Here is a 13,255-nt window from a genome sequence, read left to right as displayed (position 1 = left end):
AGGAGAATGGTTTTCATTTCTCCTCATTTGTTCCTCTTTCAATGCATGCTGCATTCCACAGCATACATTGAAAGAGGAAAATGCCTTTACTGATTGTTTTTGCGCAGGAAGGTGTCCCTTGTACATAGAAGCAGTGCCACAAGAGTATTTTTTTTCACTGCCTCTTGACAGGACTCGGTCACAAATTTTGCACTTTTGTACTTTCTTCTCTCCAGGTGGAAAAGTGAAGAATTTCCACACAACAGATTACGGCCTCTGTGGACGTGGTGCCTCCTGCAAGAATTCTTCTTCAGAAGATACTTCCTCCTGCTGCTGCTGCTGTCCAGATGCCATTTTGTTTGATATTTTTTGAAAAACACCAAAACAAACAAGCAAAAAGGGTTCTTGTAGGAAAAGAGATGTCTCTCTAAGGATGCTCCAACAAGAATGATTAAAATGGGTGGGGTACTTCAATAGTTACAGTGGGAAATGTTATGAACCAATAAAATCTTTTTTTTTTAGGTCCCATGGGATCCGTGCACTCTGCGCTCATGAAGCACGCACCCGACGCGACTTCGCGAAAATATATTTAAAAATAATATAAGTTTATTATAAGTACAAATATATTATTTTTATGAATATCTTAGATAGTCTCTTGCCCTAATATGTATATTAAACACACATACATATAATTTTAGAACATCAAAACATTTTGCGGGAGTCGCGCACCCAGCGCGCGCCAGCATGTATATGACGTCATGCGGGACCCGCCACCGCGCAAGCGTTGCGTACCGTAATGCGCATGTGTCGCGAATGCGCCGGAGCAGGAGTCGCGGACTGGTCGCATACCAATCGTGCACATCACGTAATATTAAATGTATATGGTGTAACTGAAAAACACGCAGCCGTTGCACACCGTATGAGGATCCTTCACGACGTTTCTAAAATGGCAGCTAGAATCCGCGCACCCACCGTGATGTGTACGCTTTGGGTGCGCGACTACGATTTATTTTTTGAAAAAAACTATTAAAAAATCAAATAATATAAATATATTAAAATAAAAAATCAAATAAAAAATCAAACAATAATTCAGTTTTAATAAAAAAAAAATTGTGCAATTTTCAGAAAAATATATAATGTTATTTAATGAATAAAATATTTATAAATAAACAGTTAAAAAAACTGTAGAAAATCAGTACAAAAAAATAGGTATAACTACTATTACACTTAAAAATTAGCATTTAAAAAACCTTTGAAATTCACTGAAAAAACCATAGGTTTCAGAGACGTTATAGTTAGAAATTAGCATTTAAGAAAGCTTTGAAATTCACTGAAAAAACCATAGGTTTCAGAGACGTTATAGTTAGAAATTAGCATTTAAGAAACCTTAGAAATTCACAGAAAAAAACATAGGTTTCAGCGGTGTTATAGTTAGCTGGACATTTCACTCGTACAAAACCATAGAAATTCCTCCATTATAGTTAGTTCTGCTAACTATAACTCGCGCGCCCGCAATGCACTGCTGATGATGTCACATATTACATCATTCATGACATGGTCAGTGACATCACTGATGACATCACTGATGACATCTCAAATGACATCACTGATAACTATGGTTTTTTCAGTGAATATATATATATGTTCCAACAGCAAAGCACAGTAATACACGCTCTCAGGATGCACTCAAAAGGATAATTTATTGCCCAAAGTAACTAGTTCCGGAAGAGATTTCCTTATTCACACAATGAGCAATGTGAAATCTGTGCAATACATAGACTGTGTAAACATGGAAAGCAGACTCATACAAATTACACAGTAGCACACATCACTTTAGATGTCTCCAGCCTTTACACTATTATTGACCATGATCAGGGCATTCATGCATGTATCTATTTCTTGAATGAGAGAAACATAATGTACCTGGAACACACAGGATGCTTATTGATATGATGTACCTGTGCCTCCAAAATAATATTTTCATGTTTAATGGGTAGCTGTTTAAGCAAGTACTAGGGACAGCTATGGGCACTTGTTTTGCCCCTAGTTTTGCTAAGTTGTTCCTAGGCTTGTGGGAGAAGGAGATACGAGAGGACCCTCGATCTGCTATTGATTTTGAGAAAGTTATAGTCTGGTTACGATACATTGATGACCTTTTTCTTATATGGAAAGGGAGTGAAGACGAGGCCAGAGAATTCATTTCCAAACTGAACACCAACATTTATAACATTATACTCTCTTACGCCATGAGTATGGAAGAAATAGAATTCCTGGATGTGAAAGTTAAAGCAGTTAAAAAAACCTTGGAAACTAGACTGTTTTGAAAGGATACAGCAGGCAATAGCCTCCTCCATGCTCTCAGCAGCCACCCTGATACTTTGAAATGGAGTATTCCATTCAGTCAGCTGCTGAGAGCAAGAAGGAATTGCAGCACAGATGAGAACTATCTCAGGGAGGAAAGAGTCATGATCTCATGATTCAGGGCACGAGGATACCCGGAGTGGGTACTCAACAAGGCAGTATCTAAGCTTAAAACCATTGACAGGCAAAGCACTCTACAACCCAAGGAAGAAAAGAATGAGCCATCAGAGACAACAGTGATTCTCACTTTTAACAAAGACTCACATAAGGTACAAAAAATTTGCACTGAGAATTGGAATATCCTTAAGAGGGATAACATAGTGGGCCCTACCATAAGCGATAGACCTAAAATCACATACCGTAAGGGCAATAGTCTCAAAGATATACTGATGCATGGAGTCATCATTGAACCCCAAAATATCAACATGCACAACCTAAGGGGCTTTTACCCCTGTGGCCACTGTAAGGCGTGCCGGGCAAGCCACATGGTGAAAGAAATTGATACACCGGATCCCATTAGAAAATAATAATTTCACAGTTTCTTACCTGTAGCTCGACTTATGTTATGTACATTTTGGAATGCCCTTGTAACAAAAGATATGTAGGGAGCACAACTCTGATGGCTAAGAAGAGGGTCCTGGAACATCTTAGGGCTATGACCAAAGAACCCCATTATCCGGTGGCAAGACATTTTGCCGACTACCATCTGTCCAATAGTTCACTTTTGCGCTACTTTGCCATTGAACAAGTATTGGTGGGTCCCAGAGGAGGCAATAAAGAGCTGAAACTCAGGAAAAAGGAATGCAAATGGATCCTTGACCTCGAGACCAGGTACCTGAGGGGACACAATCTGGTTGAGGAACTAGCAACGCATCTAACTGAAGAATAATTCATATGTATCCCCATGTACTGATACTCTGATATAGCTTCTTCTGTTTCATGATGTTTGTAAGATGTATATCTCCTTTTAAAATTGTATTGTGCACATAGTATAATACCTCTGTATTTTTGACACTGTATATATATTTTTTAATCCTTATCTATTTTGTTTTTCTCTTTCTCCAAAGGAGGAAACAAAAGGGGCCCACCAATTGATTATGGACACCTCACGGGCAGCCTACCCTTTTCTTCTGCCCTACTGGGAGTGCACCACTTATGATTAGATAAGATGTTTTATTTTCTCACATATAGTCACTGTTATCATTGTTTGTCTCGTGACAGTAGATGTGTTATTAGTAAGGACTCTGCCACTTGCCGCCAGTATTGGTTTTACATGCATAACTCTGTGATGGGCCATGTCCTAATGGAAGGATTGATTAGGTTGGTTTCAAAGATGTCCACAGTATATATCAGACATCCTGTCAACTGTGCCTTACGTCAACTATATGTCATTTTATCAAATTACATGATTAGTAATGCCCTGTACAGATATGCACTTGCTGGTTATTTGGATACGTTGATGTCCCCCTTGTGGCACTGGATTTGTGTGCCATTATTGTTGCGAGCATCCTTGCAATGCATGTGGAGGGAGGCTGAGAATATGCAACTTGTGATACACAGCCCCCGCCGATCATTTGGTGTATACTAGTAGAGGGTGAAGTACATTAGCATCCAACTCTGGCAGACATATTGGAATGGTTTCTATATTTCTCTTTTTTCCTTCCTTTTCTATATCATGCATTAGGATTACAGAATAATGTATGAATATTATGATTTAAATAACATGAATGGCACTTTCGGCTTTAGGCAGCATGCATTAGAATGATTTACTGTAATTGGATTTCTGCCTTTTAAGATGGCCGCCACGTTTTGTGTACTACTGTGTAATTTGTATGAGTCCGATTTCCATGTCTACAGAGTCTATGTATTGCACAGATTTCACATTGCTCATTGTGTGAACAAGGAAGTCTCTTCCGAAACGTGTTACTTTAGGCAATAAATTATCCTTTTGATTGCATCCTGAGAGTGCGTATTACTGTGCTTTGCTGTTGGAATCTTAATGCCGGTTTGCTCTACCGGCCTGTTCACGCCACCGAACTACGGGCGGAGCTCCCAGGAGGAGCATTTGGATCTTGAAATATATATATATATATGTGTGTGTGTGTGTGTGTGTGTGTATTTACATACATGCACGTTATGCGGAAGCAACATTTGAGAGGTAGAAAATGTTGTGCCAATACCCATTGCCGCTGCTGAGCACTCTCCCAGATGAACCTATGCATTCCTATTTGAAAATGTCTTTAAATGTTGGGGAATTGGGAAATATATTTCCCCACTGCTCTCAGGAAGTAAAAATGACTGCCTTTTTATCTTCTATGATCACATGGACTGTCTAGTATGTGACCTGCCAGTCATGTGCAACCTGTAAATCATTAGCATCACTTCAGTTACCTGCAATTATCCAGTCATATGCAGCCTACCAGCGCTCCATGACGTGTTCCTTATGTACAAAGTGTCAGTCATGCTCAAGCTGTTGATTATGGCTCATTTCACACTGAAGTCTACTCTGCACAACTGCATATTATGCCTTGGGCCTCAATGTGCACATTGTCAGTCACTGTGGCCAAGCATTTTCTGTTGTATGGTTAGGAGGGGAAACAAAAAAAGGGGATGATTAACTGTAATGACTGAAGCCGAATGTCGAACTAAACATATATTGTTTTCATGTATACCTTGTAAAACAGCGCATCTTTATGTCATTCTGTTTTATTCAGTTAAATATAGAAATCCTGGTCAATAATCCTGCAGAGGAAGCAGTAGGTCAGTTTAAACTGGCGATTTGTGTTTGGCAGAAATGGAATATTCAACATGAAATTGTTTGATACTCTTTGAAAATAAAGTTAACAAGAAACGACCGCGTGCGAGCGTATGTGTGAGCTCGAAGCTAATGTCTCTGCGTGTGTATGGAATCTAAAGAGATGAATCCAAAGTCCTCCTAAAGCCCTCTGAGCCATGTGGAGCCAGCGGCAAAATGAAACCTAAAGAAATGAGTGATGAGGAAGCCAAGCAATGGTAGTAATGGGTGGGCTATAAGCACTTTTTAGCAGCCACGGACCATGCAGGTAAGAGCGGTGGGGCCGGTTTGGAGCGGGTTGGGGGATTCGACCGACAACCACAAGGGAAAATTAAATAAATAATTACTTTTCCCTTGTCGTGGTCTGTCGAAATTCCCCCCCACCCGGCCCCACTGCGCTTACCTGCACAGGCTGCAGCTGCTTTTTAGTTTTGTTTTAAAGCGCAATAGAACTTGATTATATGTATGTATCTGGATATGTGTATTTCTTCATATGAATCAGGAGCACTCCGCTTGCATCCCTGTTGCCACCAGTTTAGGTAACGGAGCACAGACCACGTTGTAGTGCAAAAGTTGAAGTTTATTCAGCTCCTCCAACACCAGCCATCATATGAATATGTACTTATGTATGTATGTATTTATTACTTTACTCCTCTTTGAGGCACTACCCTATGTCTCACCCTATACCTCTCTCAAAATATCCTCTACCTCCACTCCCTCACTCATCCCAAACCTCATTTTACTACTATGAACTCCCTAAACTTTTTCTAGAGATTCTTCCCTCCATCTCTCCTTATACTCATCCCAAACCTCATCTTACTAGTATGATCCCCAATAAACACTTCCTAGACTCTTCCCTCTTCTATCCCTCCATTATCCTTTTCCATCCAACTAACAGAGTCACATGTCCACCCCTTGAATTAACTCAAATTCCCCTTTACTAATCCACCATTAATCCTTTTTGGGTTCCGGAGTGGCGTGCTACTCACTGAAAAGCGGTTTGACGCTTCGTCAGGGTTAGTAAGCGCTATATAAATACAATTGCAATGCAATACAACTTTCAGCAAGAGCACTGTGCTCTCTCAGGCGAGACTAAAAATTAGCAGCAACTTGTTCTGTAGTTGAACACCTGGAAAAGATGTTATAAAACAAGAAATCAAAGACTTCCAAATTGCCTTTTCCCCATCTCAACTCTGCTGCACCCTAGGGAAAGGGAGAGGGCGAGAGAGACTCACACAGAACCTATCCTTTCTGAGACAAACAACGCTCTGGGTTGAGAGGGACAGGAAAGCAACCTGTCCATTCTGAGAAAGAAGGAGTTCTGGGGTAAGATTGAGGCATGCAACCTCCTCTGGAGTGTGCGTGGTAGAACTTTAAGTGTGAGAAGAAAAGAACAAGCACTGCACGGAGGGGCGTGAAACGTATTACCAGAAAGAAAAGCTGTTGCAAACTGCTTGTTTAGGCATTCCAAGCTCTGCGAAGTCGAAAGCAGCTTTTTGCAGCCTATGCATCAAGTTTGACAACTTTTGTCTGGTTCGCCAAGGTCTTTGGCATGGAAAATCCGTGTCAAAATAGTGAAGTTCATGACAATTATGTGCCATATATTCCTTTTTTTAACCTTAAGAAATGGTTCTCAAGAACACACTTTGCAGAAAATAATGGGCCAGGTGTACAAAGGGTTTAAGCCTTCGCAGACCCTCGGATTCAGTAAAACAGAGGGTTTTTGAAGGCAGGTAAAACCCTTTTTCAAATGCACTAGGATCTAACTATTCGGGAAAGGTTTTTGGTATTATTAAATGAGCTTAAGGAAACCACACCAAATCGGTATTTGGATGGGCATGTTTAGGGCATCCGTTCCAAATACCTATTCCTTATGGTATGTATTAATGTTTTGCAACCAAAATATGGTCACAAAATAATAATGTTTTACCCACTGCACCAAGGTAGTATTAACCCAATTGCAAACAGGACCCTTTCCTATGTTTAAAAACGTTTTTTGTAGGAGTTGGCAGTGGTCCATGGGACCACTACTTGTTCCAAAAAGAAAGTCTGTTAAACTTTTCTTTTTTTTAAACTCATCTTTTAAGGAAAATGAGCTGCATTAAAAAAATGATTGCTTCATTTAAAAGCAATCACAGACATGGTGATCTACTTACTCCTGCACGCAACCATACTTTGATGGCAATAAATCAGAGTGAGTTGGAATTTGTGAACTACCTCATTATTATGTATCACCAGGAGGACAAAGTTCCTACGGGCAGGTGCAAAAAGTCACCCGAGCCCTTAAAGGTGTCTGCTCAGGGTACATCTATATAATTCGCTGCATGATGACCCTCCATGTTTTCACTAACTTGCACGCACCCTTTTTACCCTCTACATTGAACCCACTTTCCACACACCCACATGCACCATCCGGCGGTTCTTAAAAGATCTCCGTCAAAGTGACCCTTCGGGGGCCCGTAGGGAATTGCAGCGCCGGCCCTACGAGGAGCAACCGTCCGATGATGAAGCATGACACCTTTTGGGGTGTGTGAGGGCAACAGAGGACATAGAGTGGTCTTCCACTTACCTGAGTGGGTCTTCAAACTAGGAATTCTTTTACTCTGCCTGCATCTCCTCACTCGCCGTCTTCTTGTACTTTTCTCGCCCTTTTGCACAGTACTGCGATTCTTTGTAGCATGCTTGCGCTTTAAATGTTTGTGAATCACGTATAGATGGAAATCTGCACCAATGACAGCATTCCATGAATAACTTCATCCATTACAGCTCCACGTTGCTCACTCCCAGGTGGCCCATCATTTTCAGATCTTTAGGCCGTCATTATCAGTTTCCAGTTAGACTTTCATTTTCAGTTCCCTTTTAGCTCTCCACTGACAGGCGCCAGATCTCAGACCCCTGCTAGTTCCCAGCAGCTTGTTGCTGCCAGTTGAAAGTAAGCACTTTAACCAGTTCCCAGTTAGGTCATCATTGCCGCTTAGTTCACCATAATGGCAAAATTGAAAAAATGGCCAGGAGGAAAAAATGTAGGAAAAATGAATTCTCAATAGAAGGCTAAATATTCCTCCATTGGTAGTGCATAGTCCTATTCTTCATAAACATGCATTTCAACAAAAGAAACAATCACATACCAAAGATTACATAATTTAATTAACGTAATCCAGGAGTTACTTCATCCGAATTTTAAGGATTTTTTTCATAATGTACAAAGGACATATTTTTACACACATACATAACACTTATATACAAAATGGCAAAAAAGTGTAATAGTAATCGTTAATAATAACAATAATATCCAGTTCCTTACACCCAAATCGTTGGAAAAAGAGTGTTCACCTATAACCTATAGGTAATACACTAGGAGGAAGTCTTATTTGCACAATTGGCTCTATAAACTCTACAGAACCTTAATCAAAAAGTTGTGCATGAATTCTTCTTAGAACAAATCATATAATTTTCTCATCAGACTCCTCTAAACAAAATCTGTCCACGCGGGCGCGTTTCTGCCAAATGAAACATCTCGGCCTCCTCAGGACCGGGGTGAGGAAAGCGACCTAAACAACAAATTCCAAAGAAATAAACAAACATATAATGTCCATTTACAACAGTAACTCTCTCTATCTCTGTGCCTAACACCGAAAAGCCGAACGTGACACCAATGAGTGGTATAAAATAAAAACAAAAGAATGAATCAAGAAAAAAAAGGAAGATTGGAGAAACACCAATAGAAAGGAAAAAAACCACCATCTCCAGGGTAACAAGTGTCACACTCAAAGGTATATTGATACCAAATCAAGAAAGGGAGTGTATAATGATTGAGATAACAACCACTCACCAATCTATAGGTGGACCCACACTAACCACTAAAAGTAAATCCCAAAAGTGTATTCCAAGTAAAGCCCGAATAGGTATTCACATACCAGAACTCCATATGCCTGCAACAATCCAGACGGAATAATTCCAAATACGACAGAGGGATGGTGTAACTTTATTTCATAATCTGATGCGCACCTCCAAGCCCTCAAAATAGCAATGTAGTGCCAACTTCTTTAGAAGATATAAATCTAAAAAAGCAATAACACAAAGGGAATACTCAAAAATCAAGAAAAACATCCCTCAGAGGTACCTGTTATGGAAAAATCCATTCTCTACGGGTCTATCGCACAAATGCAGACTAAAACTCGTCATACCACTCCCAAAGGTGGAGAAACAAAGACCCACTCTAATTCTTACCTTGACACAAACGGGGACCTGCACGGTCTTGCAAACCTTCATTCTTCGTACGGGCACAGGGCAAAGAACCTTCCTCGCGGGCTCAGTAATGACTGCAACTCGGCGTCCCACGTGATTGGGACCCGAAAAACACAACTGAAGGGGAAAGCGGACTAATCGCGCTACTCCGGCTTGGAAACAACATAAAGAAGGGACAAAGAGATCCCACTCATGGTATAGTGGATATATACTTAAAAATAATTTCAAGGCAGAATCTCCAGAGGTTTGCCTATCAGAACGCAACCAGTAAAGCGCTCAGAAAAAAATTAATATAATAAAAATAAACGGACATCTCATGTGTAAAAAATACACCAAAAGGAAAAGGGGGGAAAACCAGATCCATCACGTCACTGCACTTGTTCAATCACCATACACAAAAGACTAAAGGGTTACTAAAACACCAGTGGTCCCATAATAAACACAAAGTACAATTAAACCCAAGATAGAATATAATTAATAGAAAAGGAAAAAACCATTGTGACAAGCAGGGCAGTCGGGGTAGGCACAGAGAGGAGCTCACAATCTAAAATTCACATCAGTACCAAAAGAGAGGGAAAGATATGTACAAATATGTCTACCATAAACATATTATGGATCTACTCTTAATCACCAAAACTCAAAAATAATAAAATAATAATAATAACTATATACAGTTTTATCAGAAAAAGAATTAAATATAAACATAAAAAGGTAAAAAGACTCATACAAAATATATACAAAAACTCAGACAGGTTGTGTCATAGGACTGTACAGTATATACATGTATACTAATCATTATTTTGTACAAAAGTTTGATTGAACAGGAAGGACAGGGCATCCAAAGGACCAAATGTATAGAAAAAACTAAATCAATGTCCAAATTTCATCACGATCGTTAAGACCAATATTTGCAGTGTGGTATTTTTCGATCATACGTGCCTCAAGTTTGTCCAAAGAAGCCTGAAGGGTCAATATATTGGGAGCTTTAACCACCAAAAGCACAGACCACCTAATGTCATTTTCATTATGATTACACTCCACAAAATGTTGAACAAGTGGAGCTCCCTGAATCTTGCAGCGTATTCTGGACTGATGTTGTATCACTCTCATTTTAACAGTTTGTGTGGTCTGCCCTATGTATACCTTGTCACACGGGCACATGAGAAAATACACAACATTTTTTGTGTTACAGTTTGAAAAGTCATTTTGGATATGTTTTTTTCAATTCAACATCACGGATTTAGAATTTATGGTGTATGGACATACTACACAGCCATTACATATAAAATGACCCACAACTGGCGGCAAACCTAGCATGTTTCTTAGGCCTCCTTTAGGTGACTTAATACGAGCTGCTGTCACCAAATTTTGACGTATGTTTTTACCCTTACAAAATGCAAACAAAGGTTTGGGAATATTTAGATGTTCAATTAATCTCCAATTCCGTAAGATGATTTGTTTGATTTTATTGGCCTTGGGCTTATAAGTAAGAACACACGTCATACGATTAGACTCCTGTTTTTCCTTAGGGGTTAGTAAACTTTCACGTGGTGTAGACCATGCTCGTTTCAGAGCAGTTCTTACCAATTTTTTCGGCTAGCCTCTATCGCATAGTTTTTTTTGCAATCTCTCAGTATTCTCAAAGTAATCATTTTTATTCGTACAATTGCGTCTAATTCTTAGAAACTGACCGTAAGGTAAATTTTCCTTCAAATTCCTTGGGTGGCCAACTTGAAAAATTTAATAAAGTATTCCGATCGGTTGGCTTGGTGTAAAGACTTACTTCAAGCTTTCCAATGTTGTTATGTACCTGTACGTCCAAAAAATTGATACTGGAGTCACTGTATGTAACAGAGAAGTTGAGGTCGATTGAACGAGCATTTAACCATCTGTGAAATTCTAGCAATTGTATGTCATTCCCGGTCCATATCATGAAAATATCATCTATAAATCGGGTCCACCGGGTGATGTGTGATCTAAATGGAGTCATTTCATTAAAAATATGCTGTGTCTCAAACGCGTCCATAACTAGATTTGCAATTTCTGGGGCGAAACAACACCTCATCGCCACGCCTTTAACTTGTACATATAAGTCATCTTTGAATGCAAAGAAATTGTTTTTTAGACAGATTTTAGCTAGGGCAGTAATAAACTCAGTCGGTACAATGTGTGGTCTAGGTCTCCCTTCTAAGACCATCTCCAGGACCAGCATTGCTTCTTCCTGTGGAATGTTGGTGTAGAGACTTTCGACATCGAAAGTGACCAACAACTGTTGGTCACTATCGAATGTCGAATTCTCTATTTTAGAGATAAAGTCCACAGTATCTCTAATGTAGGCCTGCGTAGTGGGTACAAACGGTTTCAAAAACACATCAATGTATTTAGCTAAGGGTTCTAATATAGACCCACATGCTGCAATAATTGGGCGTCCCGGAGGTTGGTCAATGTTTTTGTGAACTTTAGGTAATACATAAATATTAGGGATTTTCTGTGTGGTAATGTTCAAGTAGTCAAATTATTTTTTACAGATATATCCATCGTTTAAAGCTTGTGTAATTAAATGTAAAATTTGTGCTTTTAAACGTGCAGTAGGATTATCATTAATCGGGCGATAGTGATCCAAATTGTTAAGTTGGTTAACTATCACATTGTCATAGTGATTACTGTCCCATAACACGAGACCGCCTCCCTTATCAGCCGGTTTAATGACTTTAAGGGGATTATGGGTAAGTTCTTTCAATGCCATCCACTCTTCCTGAGTGAAGTTGGGTTTAAAGTAACACCTTTTCTTGTTGAGTTCATCAACCTCTTTCAAAATTAAATCCCCAAAGAGGAGAATCTCATTAGGCATGGAACTACTTTCTGGGCAAAATGTGGATTTATTTCATAATCCACTGATATTGTTCTCGTAAATTTCATCCTGATCTGCAAAAAAGGATTTTAGTCTGATTTTCCGCAGGAATCTAAGAACCTCTGTTTTAATATTGACTGGATCTTGTGGAGTGAGTGGGACAAATGAAAGACCCTTGTGTAATACTTGCCGTTCCATATCTGTTAAGGGGTGCTTAGAGAGGTTGTAGATAGGAATAAGTTCCTTACTACTATTTTCTACTTCTCCAAGTTCCTGTCCTATCGGTTGTATGTTCTCCGTCGGGTCCTGAAGACCCCTTGTTCTGGTACTGGCATCGGAGCTCTCCATTCTCCCCTGTATCCCCTCCCCCTGCGTCCTCTGTCTAAAAAAGGAAGGGCTCTAGGGTATTGATAGTAAGTGGGAAAAGGTTGATAAGGAGGAAAATAAGTTCCTGATCCCTGGTCTGAGTCTGAGGAAGAGTCTGAAAAGGTGATACATTTTCTACGGGATCTACCTCTATATTGTAAATTCAAGGTACTGGGGTTGTTATTTTTAAAGATATCCTCCTTTAAGTATGGATATAGCAAATCGGTTTTGACATTTTTTATATCTCTCGTAATTTTAGAGGTTTTGAGGTTCACTGTGTGTGTTCTAAAATCAATTATAGTTTTTTCAATGGATTCTAACAAAGCTTTAGCATCAATAATTGAAGTTCTGCCCCAATTTCTTCCTCCAAGTTTTTTATCTCCTTAAGTTCTTCCTCACTTACTCTCAATGCAGTCTGGATTGAAAGCACTATCCAATCCCGGGAGCATTTAGTCCCTACTCCACTAAAGTCCAACAAGTAAGGTTTATCATTAACAAATATCACTGGAATATTCTTAACCTGCAGGCCTGCAGGGATCGTATTATTCTTAAGATGTTCCAATAATACTTGTGCGTGTAATTGTGTTCTGGTATTCTTTTTTCTTAATTGAATCAAACGTTCGCCCTTGTCTGAAGTGTAGGTGCCTGACGTTACT

Source organism: Triturus cristatus, chromosome 7 (assembly GCF_964204655.1).
Source record: "Triturus cristatus chromosome 7, aTriCri1.1, whole genome shotgun sequence".
Lineage (NCBI taxonomy): Eukaryota > Metazoa > Chordata > Amphibia > Caudata > Salamandridae > Triturus > Triturus cristatus.
This window is presented reverse-complemented; position numbering follows the sequence as displayed.